Below are 12,293 nucleotides of genomic sequence, written 5' to 3' on the forward strand. Positions count from 1 at the left end.
CATAGTAGCTTGGATTTGTAGCTGGACAGAAACACAGCGCAAAGCATGGGCACATAAGAATATTACGAGTAAACACAGCAGCAGAATTGTGTCATGCTGAGAAATATCAAATGCATGGAAGCAACAAAGTTTCTGTACGTAAAACAAATGGCCAAAAGCATACACCATCTGGAACAGGGCAGCAATATAGGGAAGCGTAATCAGGAAACAGGGATGAAATAACTGTAAAGGCAAAAGCCTTTCCTGCATTCGTTTAATACTAGATCTGATTAATTTGAACATTTAAAAAAAAAAAAAAAAAAAGTCTACCTAACCATGCATACGTGATGGATCAGTGTAATGGGAAATCTAAATAACTGGGATCCTGTAAAACCAGTCTCAACTTTCAAATAAACTTTTAACCCTCCCACCCTCTTTCTCTGGAAAAGCACAGAACCTGCCAGGAAAAAAGCCCGGTCTTAAGAAAGTTCAATTACTCCTTGCTTTCCTGACTTGCAGGAGTAGAATTTAGAGTAAGAACCTTCAGATTTCAAACCAGTAGTTTTCTGTCCTTAGAAAAAATTCTTGGCTAGTGAGAATAGTTTTAATTTTCAAGTTGGCTGAACAGAAATTTCAGCTCCCTAGAATCTGAAGTATACCAGCTCTTAGAAATCACATCACAGATTGTGGCAATTGAGGCACGGACTCTCCATGAAGTGCAGAAGGAAAGACCCTTTATTATTACAATAGTACATACTTATGCTCTGGTCAAAGCTCTTACTTCATAATTAGCAAATCAGCAATTAGGCAGCTCTCAACCTTTTCTCCTAGCAGCATAAGACCACTCTAACACGCGCTGCGCAGACCAATCATCTTCTCGTTCACGCGCTGTTCACGCGGCGGTAACTTTTCCCAGTTCAGTGTTGCAGCTGTCCGTTGTTTTTCCCTGCCACCTTGGCACAACTCGGCAGTTCCTTATCTTTCTCCCAAGGCCTGTTTCTCATCCAAGCCTTGCTGCTTGTCAGGGGCTGCGCAGAGCTAAGAGGCCGACGTCGAGTTGCCTGTCTGCCACAACAGATCACGGTGCACGTATTGTATTTGTACACTTTGACCATAGGAATACACGTTTACTGTAACGACCAGCGGTTAGTTTCTTATCACAGGGGAGGGACACCCCAATTTCAGCCCCTCCCCGCCCCCCCCCCCCCTCATCTTTGAACGCAGAGAGGGGGCAGGTGTACGACCTGCGGCTGGACGTGGCCCACTTGGCCCTGCGCCCCATCGGCCTCCGCCAGCCCATCCACACCACGGTCACCGACCACAGTGTTGCATTCCTCACCAGTACTGCCCCCTAAATCCCCCAAATTGACCCAAAACCCCACCCCTCCTACACGTGTGAGCCTGGCGGTGCCCTGCCCAGCCAGTGCCTGTGCCCCTGCCAGTCAAGGTAAACATGAGGGTCCCGAGGGAGTCCCTGCCATTGTTCAGGCCCACAGGTTCCCTTTCAGCATCTAAACCCTCACTTGTAGGGCAGAAAGCATCAGTTTAGGGTCCAAAGCCCCACTGATAGTGTCCAAAGCCTCAATTTTCCTTTCCTAAGTCTTAGTTTCGGCTTCCAAAGCCTCATTTTTACAGTCCAAAGGCTCAACTGTAGTTTGCAAAGTCTCCTTTCTAGAGTCCAAAGCGGCATTTTGACTCTCCAATATCTCATTGTCAGGCTCCAAAGCAGCATTTTTAGGATGCGGCCAGCCATTCTGAGGGTCCAAGCTGCCATCTTGAGTGTCCAAAACCCTCCTTTTTATGCTCCAAACCCCTCTCATGGAACCCAAAGCCTCATTTTTTGGGTACAAACCCTCATTTATATGTTCCAAACCCCAGCTTTTAAAGGCCACAGACTGGTTTCAGGGGTCCAGAGCATCATTTGGAAAGCCCAAAGTCTGACGTTGAAGGTCCAAAGCCTCAATTTTAGAAGGCAGACCCTTATTTCTAGGGTCCCAACTTGTCTTTTATTACCCAGAGCCTTTTTGTAGAGCCCAGACTTTGATTTTTAGCGTCTAAACCCTCACTTCTTGGGCAGAGCGCAGCCATTTAGGGTCCAAAGCTGCACTGACAGCGTCGGAAGCCTCCCTTTTCCTTTCCTAAGTGTTAGCTCTGGCTTCCAAAGCCTCATTTTGGTGGTGCAAAGGCTCAACTGTTGTCTGCAGCATGTCCTGTGAAGGAGTTTGCGTGTGCCCCCGTGGGAGGTGCGTTCTACGAGCGCACGCGTCGCTGGGTGCACGCTGTGAGCTTGCAGGTGGGCGCAGGGGTGGGTGCACGCGGGGTGCGTGCGTGCGGGGCGTGTGGGTGTGTGCATTCCGCGTGCGTGTGTGCTGCAGCGTGTGCACGCGCTGCCTGTGCGCGTGTGTTGCGTGTGCGCGCGCACGCTCGGGGGGTGTGTGTGTGTGAACACTGCGCGTTGCGCTCTGTGTTGCAGACGTGCGTCTCCCGGGAGTGTGTGCGTGCGCACGTGCCCCAGAGCTGTCTGCGTGTGGCATGGATTTTTCCTATCCTCTTTCTGGCCCCGCTGTGTCAGTCTTCTCCGTGCCGTGGTGGCTCTGAGCACCCTCCTCTCGGACCAGGCTCGGGTTCAGCCCTTTGGAGTGACTCTTTGCCTTTGTGGCCGACGTGGCTGCCTGCGGCCTCATTTTGCAGGTGGCAGGCATGGAAGTCCTTGCCTTGCACAGGAGACTGAATTGGACTGCAGCGTGGTTAGCTGTGAAAATTGGAAGCTTTATTTGAAGAAGTAAGTCATGTTGAGCGTTTGTGTGCGCTCAGAGGAGCGTGGGCAGGACGGAGCAGGCCTTTGACACTGAGGCTGCCTTTGGGTGCGCAGGCAGTGAGTGCCCCAGCAGGAGATGGCCGTGGTACACTGCAGCCTGCGCTGGATCCCATTCCTCCTGCTGCTCAAGCCTTCTTCCCCTTTAGGATCTGCAGGAGCTCCTGCAGCCGGCTAAAGAATTGCAGCAGCTTCTGGAGTGGAAAGGGGCAGGAGCTAAACCAGCCCGACTGTGCTGGTGTTGGGCTGGGCCTCTGCAAGGGGGTTGAGGTGGTGATAAAAGGACTCCATGGCCGTGATGTTGGAGCAGCCCTTGCTGTTGAGTAGAGTCCCATCTGTACCAGGATCCAGTCGTAGAAGTGCTGAGTGGAGGTGTAGATTCCGGGCCGTTTGGCTCTGGCACAGCCTCTCCCCCAGCTGGTCACGCCAACAAGCCAGAAGTAGTCAGCAGTCTTGTCTTTGCAGACGAGAGGACCACCGCTGTCACCCTGCAGCAGAGGAATGAGGGTCAAGGTGGTGTCGGGTGGCCGCTGGCAGCAGTAGGGCCGGCTCCTTCTCTCTGCCAGCACCTGCCAGAGCTGTATGCGCTGCACGGAGAGGCTCTGCTCGGGTGCTGGGGCCTCCGGGACCTTGTCTGGGAGAGGGTCGTGGGCCCGTGGGGTAGGACTGGCGCTCATCTCTGCACAGCGATGCTGGCTGTGTGGAAGAGGGATGTTCCAGGACTGGGAGCTGGACCTCGCAGCTGCCAGGAGCGCTGGATGGGCTTTCTGGGCAGAGTCGTGGGCCTCTGGGACAAGTGGGGCCCTGGGCAAGGACATGCAGCTGGGGAAGGGGAGCCCCAGCAGCGGTGGGGCCCCAGGGGTGGGAGGGCGACTTGGTGGGCAAAGCCCACGCCGGGGTGCGTTTGGGCGGCTGTGCCGGGGCTGCGTGTGCCGCTGGGCGCTGCCTTGTCGCAGGCTCCTACCTGGCAGGTGTCGATGCCGCCCTGCGGATAGCCAGCGCACAGGTTGTAGGGGTGGACGGCCCCTCGGTACCACCGGCTGCTGTTGCAGAGGTTGGGGTCGATGAGGTGGACCTTGGCCTCCTGCAGGACATCCGTGGTTCCTGCGGCTGCAAGGACAGAAAGGAATTAACACGCGGCAGCTCGTTGCCAGGTCTCCTGCCCTGTGTGGGTGAACCCCTTTGCTGGGGCTTGGCTTTGCATGGTGAGAGACATTGTACTGGTGTTGGCCTTCTGTCTCGCCTTGGGCCCTGGGCCAGGCCCATGTCTCCGTGGGCATACGTCCCCACAGCCAGACTGTGGCTCTCGCCTCTGCTGTCAGGAAGCCCAGCCCGCCTCCCCCCGTGTGCCGAGCTCACGCTCGGGACGCGAGCGCTCTTTGTGAACTCACATCTCGCCGTCGTGGCCCCCCAGCCACTGATGTAGCAGTTTGTCAGCTCTGACACTCTCAGCGAGGCGTCGGGCACGCAGGCAAGCTGTACATAGTAGCCGCACTGCACAGGCTGGTCCAACTGCAGCAGCGCAATGTCGTTCCTCTTGGTGATGTTTCTGTAGCGCGGGTGAACCAGCAGCCGCTTAATACTGCGTACTTGGGTCTCCGGGCCCGGCTGAGTCAAGTGGTTGGCCCCAACCACCACGCGCCACATGGCGATGTGCCTGGAAGGCAGATGGGGAGAGGGCTCAGAGGGAGCCGAGCCACGTGCTGCAGCAGTCCAGCAGTTCCCTGCCCTTTGCTTCAGACGGGGGAGAGGAAAGCAGTGCTACGGAGGGTGCGACTGCCCTAGCACGCCTTGGGCTCAAGGCGTGTCGAGCTGGAGGCTGCTAGGAAGCCGTGGCAAGAGCCCAGCCCTCTCCCAAGCAGTCTCTCAGCCAGGCTCTGCAGTGCCCAGGCACTTGGTGTACCACAAAGAAAGGGGACGGGCGTAGCACGTGGTGCTGCGGATGGGGCACCTGCGAGTGCTGGGGGGATATCCCCGTGCCTGACCCTCCTTACCTGGCCTCGAGGAAGCAGTGGGCTGCTGTGAGGACCCACTGTGGGCTGACGAGGGACCCTCCGCACACATGCCCCGTGCCTGCTTCCCAGGGATCCTGGATGCTGACGATCCAGGGCCAGGCCCCTGGCTGGGCACCTGTGCCACCCACAACGCGTGACGTGCCGTAGTAAGCGCCGTAGTAAGCATCCATGGGCCGGAGCCCGCAGGTCCTGTAACCAGAAACTCATCACCGTCCTGCTCGATGGCTCGCTGCTGTTGCGGCTGAAGGTCAGCCGTCTGCCCTCCCCACGAGGCGCTGAATGGACAGCGAGGCCAGGGGACCCCGTGGGGCGGGCGGGCGTCCGCCCCCGTTTCTGCTTTAGCCCCGCAGGCAAGTTGTGCCAGCAGCCCGGGTGCTGCAAGGAACCGAGGCTCCCGCGTGAGGCTGCGGAAGCCGTGGTGTGGCCACGGGGGACAAGCAGGCACCCTCCAGGGAACGCCATCAGGTTGCCCAGGCTCCCTCCCAGAGCCTCGGCCCACTTACCCACAGCTCTCCCACGCGCCATGCGCAGGCCAGCGCAGGGCCAGCAGGATGAGGAGGAGGAGTAGACGCATCGTTGCCAGTGGCATGTGCCAACTGCAAGAAGCGAGGGCTTGCTGCCACCAGCGCAGCAGCTGACAGAGTGGCCGCAGGGCTCACGTTGCCCACGGTGCCCTTGGCAACGAGGCTGATGTCACAGAGTCACAGTCGGTTCCAGGTGCTGGGCACGGTGGCCTCTCGGCGGGGGGACACCACGTGGGGGTTTCCAAGCGGGAGGGGAGGCAGAAGCTGGGATCGGACAGCCCCGACAGACCCCCGCTGAATGCTCTGCTTGGGGGACGGGGGTGTGCAGGCCCCGTGGCAGGCAGCAGCGCCCGGCCCCCCGCACTGCCTGCCAACGGCGAGCAGGAAAAAACCCAGTGTGGCACCCCAGCCTCTTTGGGGAGTTCAGCGCCCCCCTGCTCTCCGCAGCCCTGTGCCACCAGGTCCTTCCCAAAAAACGTATGCCAGAGAACGTGACTGCTGCGGCACTCCCTAAATTCGCAAGCACGGCGTGTTCGTGGGTGCCTTCAATATGAGCATGGGAGTTCAGTTCCGTTCAGATCTTGCCGCGTGCTCCTACCTGGCAGGTGTCGATGCTGCCCTGCACAGCCAGTGAGTCCTGTGCTGGCAAAGAATGTACCTGTGGCTCTTTAGGGACTAGTGAACAAATGAAATGATTTCCATTTTTTACTGAGGAACTAGGGATAAGCCATAAGCATTTACAGATACGCGTGTTTTATTGCTGTGTTGTGTCGAGGTGCTGGCTTAAGGCCTAAGCTAAGGAGCTGACGGGTGTTGTAAGAGGCAAGGACTGGAAATAATAAAGAGAATCTCTACAAAAAAGGCAAATCTGTCTTTAAACTACAATTTGTAAAATTGTATGTTGGCTTCAGTCTTATAACCCTTACCTAAAAGGTAATTGGCCGCTTGCTTCTTAATTCTCTAACTATCTAGTACCGCTTACTTTGTAAGCAGTTTTCATTGTGGGGGCAGCAGCTCCTGCTGGGGGACGACAGGTACCCCTGGGACCCCCAGGGACCCCAAATCCCCCCTGCAACCCACCCAAACCCCATTTACCACCCTTAGGTCCCTTCAAAACACCCTTAGCCCCCCCCAACTCCCCCCAAACCTCATTAGTGACCCCCCCGAGCTATTGGCCCCCAGGTTCTCCATTTCCCCCCCCCCCCCTCAAAACCCCAAATAGCTCCCTGGGACCCTACCAGCCCACCCCCAGCACTCCCCTAATCCCCATTAGGCCCCCCCCGGACACCAATATCTGCCCCAAGATCCCCCCCCCCCCCCCCCCCCCCAGGACCTCATTAGCCCCCTCCAGACCCTTCTTGCACCCCATTACCATGCCCCCCGGACCCCAATATCTCCACCATACCTCCACACCCCCCCCAGGAGCCCTCTAGACCCTGCCCTGGACCCTAATAACCCCCCAACTCCCCCACGACCCCAATAACACCCCTTCTTTGTTTCGCAGCTGCACCTGCAAGACTTGTTTCAAAGCTTTATCAATTACGGTTTAGTCAAACTTCAAAAACCACAGTACACGTGAAATAATTCTACAAAAGGCTCCTCACAGCAGCTCTGAAGTTCTGAGGAGTTTGCCACCGGAGTGATCCAAGCAGGTCACACTAATCGCCCTCCTCACACGGGGCACCATTTGTGGCAATTGAGGCACGGACTCTCCATGAAGTGCAGAAGGAAAGACCCTTTATTATTACAATAGTACATACTTATGCTCTGGTCAAAGCTCTTACTTCATAATTAGCAAATCAGCAATTAGGCAGCTCTCAACCTTTTCTCCTAGCAGCATAAGACCACTCTAACACGCGCTGCGCAGACCAATCATCTTCTCGTTCACGCGCTGTTCACGCGGCGGTAACTTTTCCCAGTTCAGTGTTGCAGCTGTCCGTTGTTTTTCCCTGCCACCTTGGCACAACTCGGCAGTTCCTTATCTTTCTCCCAAGGCCTGTTTCTCATCCAAGCCTTGCTGCTTGTCAGGGGCTGCGCAGAGCTAAGAGGCCGACGTCGAGTTGCCTGTCTGCCACAACAGATCACGGTGCACGTATTGTATTTGTACACTTTGACCATACGAATACACGTTTACTGTAACGACCAGCGGTTAGTTTCTTATCACAGGGGAGGGACACCCCAATTTCAGCCCCTCCCCGCCCCCCCCCCCCCTCATCTTTGAACGCAGAGAGGGGGCAGGTGTACGACCTGCGGCTGGACGTGGCCCACTTGGCCCTGCGCCCCATCGGCCTCCGCCAGCCCATCCACACCACGGTCACCGACCACAGTGTTGCATTCCTCACCAGTACTGCCCCCTAAATCCCCCAAATTGACCCAAAACCCCACCCCTCCTACACGTGTGAGCCTGGCGGTGCCCTGCCCAGCCAGTGCCTGTGCCCCTGCCAGTCAAGGTAAACATGAGGGTCCCAAGGGAGTCCCTGCCATTGTTCAGGCCCACAGGTTCCCTTTCAGCATCTAAACCCTCACTTGTAGGGCAGAAAGCATCAGTTTAGGGTCCAAAGCCCCACTGATAGTGTCCAAAGCCTCAATTTTCCTTTCCTAAGTCTTAGTTTCGGCTTCCAAAGCCTCATTTTTACAGTCCAAAGGCTCAACTGTAGTTTGCAAAGTCTCCTTTCTAGAGTCCAAAGCGGCATTTTGACTCTCCAATATCTCATTGTCAGGCTCCAAAGCAGCATTTTTAGGATGCGGCCAGCCATTCTGAGGGTCCAAGCTGCCATCTTGAGTGTCCAAACCCCTCCTTTTTATGCTCCAAACCCCTCTCATGGAACCCAAAGCCTCATTTTTTGGGTACAAACCCTCATTTATATGTTCCAAACCCCAGCTTTTAAAGGCCACAGGCTGGTTTCAGGGGTCCAGAGCATCATTTGGAAAGCCCAAAGTCTGACGTTGAAGGTCCAAAGCCTCAATTTTAGAAGGCAGACCCTTATTTCTAGGGTCCCAACTTGTCTTTTATTACCCAGAGCCTTTTTGTAGAGCCCAGACTTTGATTTTTAGCGTCTAAACCCTCACTTCTTGGGCAGAGCGCAGCCATTTAGGGTCCAAAGCTGCACTGACAGCGTCGGAAGCCTCCCTTTTCCTTTCCTAAGTGTTAGCTCTGGCTTCCAAAGCCTCATTTTGGTGGTGCAAAGGCTCAACTGTTGTCTGCAGCATGTCCTGTGAAGGAGTTTGCGTGTGCCCCCGTGGGAGGTGCGTTCTACGAGCGCACGCGTCGCTGGGTGCACGCTGTGAGCTTGCGGGTGGGCGCAGGGGTGGGTGCACGCGGGGTGCGTGCGTGCGGGGCGTGTGGGTGTGTGCATTCCGCGTGCGTGTGTGCTGCAGCGTGTGCACGCGCTGCCTGTGCGCGTGTGTTGCGTGTGCGCGCGCACGCTCGGGGGGTGTGTGTGTGTGAACACTGCGCGTTGTGCTCTGTGTTGCAGACGTGCGTCTCCCGGGAGTGTGTGCGTGCGCACGTGCCCCAGAGCTGTCTGCGTGTGGCATGGATTTTTCCTATCCTCTTTCTGGCCCCGCTGTGTCAGTCTTCTCCGTGCCGTGGTGGCTCTGAGCACCCTCCTCTCGGACCAGGCTCGGGTTCAGCCCTTTGGAGTGACTCTTTGCCTTTGTGGCCGACGTGGCTGCCTGCGGCCTCATTTTGCAGGTGGCAGGCATGGAAGTCCTTGCCTTGCACAGGAGACTGAATTGGACTGCAGCGTGGTTAGCTGTGAAAATTGGAACCTTTATTTGAAGAAGTAAGTCATGTTGAGCGTTTGTGTGCGCTCAGAGGAGCGTGGGCAGGACGGAGCAGGCCTTTGACACTGAGGCTGCCTTTGGGTGCGCAGGCAGTGAGTGCCCCAGCAGGAGATGGCCGTGGTACACTGCAGCCTGCGCTGGATCCCATTCCTCCTGCTGCTCAAGCCTTCTTCCCCTTTAGGATCTGTAGGAGCTCCTGCAGCCGGCTAAAGAATTGCAGCAGCTTCTGGAGTGGAAAGGGGCAGGAGCTAAACCAGCCCGACTGTGCTGGTGTTGGGCTGGGCCTCTGCAAGGGGGTTGAGGTGGTGATAAAAGGACTCCATGGCCGTGATGTTGGAGCAGCCCTTGCTGTTGAGTAGAGTCCCATCTGTACCAGGATCCAGTCGTAGAAGTGCTGAGTGGAGGTGTAGATTCCGGGCCGTTTGGCTCTGGCACAGCCTCTCCCCCAGCTGGTCACCCCAACAAGCCAGAAGTAGTCAGCAGTCTTGTCTTTGCAGACGAGAGGACCACCGCTGTCACCCTGCAGCAGAGGAATGAGGGTCAAGGTGGTGTCGGGTGGCCACTGGCAGCAGTAGGGCCGGCTCCTTCTCTCTGCCAGCACCTGCCAGAGCTGTATGCGCTGCATGGAGAGGCTCTGCTCGGGTGCTGGGGCCTCCGGGACCTTGTCTGGGAGAGGGTCGTGGGCCCGTGGGGTAGGACTCGCGCTCATCTCTGCACAGCGATGCTGGCTGTGTGGAAGAGGGATGTTCCAGGACTGGGAGCTGGACCTCGCAGCTGCCAGGAGCGCTGGATGGGCTTTCTGGGCAGAGTCGTGGGCGTCTGGGACAAGTGGGGCCCTGGGCAAGGACATGCAGCTGGGGAAGGGGAGCCCCAGCAGCGGTGGGGCCCCAGGGGTGGGAGGGCGACTTGGTGGGCAAAGCCCACGCCGGGGTGCGTTTGGGCGGCTGTGCCGGGGCTGCGTGTGCCGCTGGGCGCTGCCTTGTCGCAGGCTCCTACCTGGTAGGTGTCGATGCCGCCCTGCGGATAGCCAGCGCACAGGTTGTAGGGGTGGACGGCCCCTCGGTACCACCGGCTGCTGTTGCAGAGGTTGGGGTCGATGAGGTGGACCTTGGCCTCCTGCAGGACATCCGTTGTTCCTGCGGCTGCAAGGACAGAAAGGAATTAACACGCGGCAGCTCGTTGCCAGGTCTCCTGCCCTGTGTGGGTGAACCCCTTTGCTGGGGCTTGGCTTTGCATGGTGAGAGACATTGTACTGGTGTTGGCCTTCTGTCTCGCCTTGGGCCCTGGGCCAGGCCCATGTCTCCGTGGGCATACGTCCCCACAGCCAGACTGTGGCTCTCGCCTCTGCTGTCAGGAAGCCCAGCCCGCCTCCCCCCGTGTGCCGAGCTCACGCTCGGGACGCGAGCGCTCTTTGTGAACTCACATCTCGCCGTTGTGGCCCCCCAGCCACTGATGTAGCAGTTTGTCAGCTCTGACACTCTCAGCGAGGCGTCGGGCACGCAGGCAAGCTGTACATAGTAGCCGCACTGCACAGGCTGGTCCAACTGCAGCAGCGCAATGTCATTCCTCTTGGTGATGTTTCTGTAGCGCGGGTGAACCAGCAGCCGCTTAATACTGCGTACTTGGGTCTCCGGGCCCGGCTGAGTCAAATGGTTGGCCCCAACCACCACGCGCCACATGGCGATGTGCCTGGAAGGCAGATGGGGAGAGGGCTCAGAGGGAGCCGAGCCACGTGCTGCAGCAGTCCAGCAGTTCCCTGCCCTTTGCTTCAGACGGGGGAGAGGAAAGCAGTGCTACGGAGGGTGCGACTGCCCTAGCACGCCTTGGGCTCAAGGCGTGTCGAGCTGGAGGCTGCTAGGAAGCCGTGGCAAGAGCCCAGCCCTCTCCCAAGCAGTCTCTCAGCCAGGCTCTGCAGTGCCCAGGCACTTGGTGTACCACAAAGAAAGGGGACGGGCGTAGCACGTGGTGCTGCGGATGGGGCACCTGCGAGTGCTGGGGGGATATCCCCGTGCCTGACCCTCCTTACCTGGCCTCGAGGAAGCAGTGGGCTGCTGTGAGGACCCACTGTGGGCTGACGAGGGACCCTCTGCACACATGCCCCGTGCCTGCTTCCCAGGGATCCTGGATGCTGACGATCCAGGGCCAGGCCCCTGGCTGGGCACCTGTGCCACCCACAACGCGTGACGTGCCGTAGTAAGCGCCGTAGTAAGCATCCATGGGCCGGAGCCCGCAGGTCCTGTAACCAGAAACTCATCACCGTCCTGCTCGATGGCTCGCTGCTGTTGCGGCTGAAGGTCAGCCGTCTGCCCTCCCCACGAGGCGCTGAATGGACAGCGAGGCCAGGGGACCCCGTGGGGCGGGCGGGCGTCCGCCCCCGTTTCTGCTTTAGCCCCGCAGGCAAGTTGTGCCAGCAGCCCGGGTGCTGCAAGGAACCGAGGCTCCCGCGTGAGGCTGCGGAAGCCGTGGTGTGGCCACGGGGGACAAGCAGGCACCCTCCAGGGAACGCCATCAGGTTGCCCAGGCTCCCTCCCAGAGCCTCGGCCCACTTACCCACAGCTCTCCCACGCGCCATGCGCAGGCCAGCGCAGGGCCAGCAGGATGAGGAGGAGGAGTAGACGCATCGTTGCCAGTGGCATGTGCCAACTGCAAGAAGCGAGGGCTTGCTGCCACCAGCGCAGCAGCTGACAGAGTGGCCGCAGGGCTCACGTTGCCCACGGTGCCCTTGGCAACGAGGCTGATGTCACAGAGTCACAGTTGGTTCCAGGTGCTGGGCACAGTGGCCTCTCGGCGGGGGGACACCACGTGGGGGTTTCCAAGCGGGAGGGGAGGCAGAAGCTGGGATCGGACAGCCCCGACAGACCCCCGCTGAATGCTCTGCTTGGGGGACGGGGGTGTGCAGGCCCCGTGGCAGGCAGCAGCGCCCGGCCCCCCGCACTGCCTGCCAACGGCGAGCAGGAAAAAACCCAGTGTGGCACCCCAGCCTCTTTGGGGAGTTCAGCGCCCCCCTGCTCTCCGCAGCCCTGTGCCACCAGGTCCTTCCCAAAAAACGTATGCCAGAGAACGTGACTGCTGCGGCACTCCCTAAATTCGCAAGCACGGCGTGTTCGTGGGTGCCTTCAATATGAGCATGGGAGTTCAGTTCCGTTCAGATCTTGCCGCGTGCTCCTACCTGGC

At 58.4% G+C, this 12,293-nt stretch overlaps 1 pseudogene; it reads left to right on the top strand.

Annotated features, from left to right (window-relative positions):
- Positions 1-12,293, top strand: part of LOC141944632 (electroneutral sodium bicarbonate exchanger 1-like) — a 90,326-nt pseudogene that overhangs the window by 1,836 nt on the left and 76,197 nt on the right.

This window comes from Strix uralensis, chromosome 5 (assembly GCF_047716275.1).
Source record: "Strix uralensis isolate ZFMK-TIS-50842 chromosome 5, bStrUra1, whole genome shotgun sequence".
Taxonomy (NCBI): domain Eukaryota; kingdom Metazoa; phylum Chordata; class Aves; order Strigiformes; family Strigidae; genus Strix; species Strix uralensis.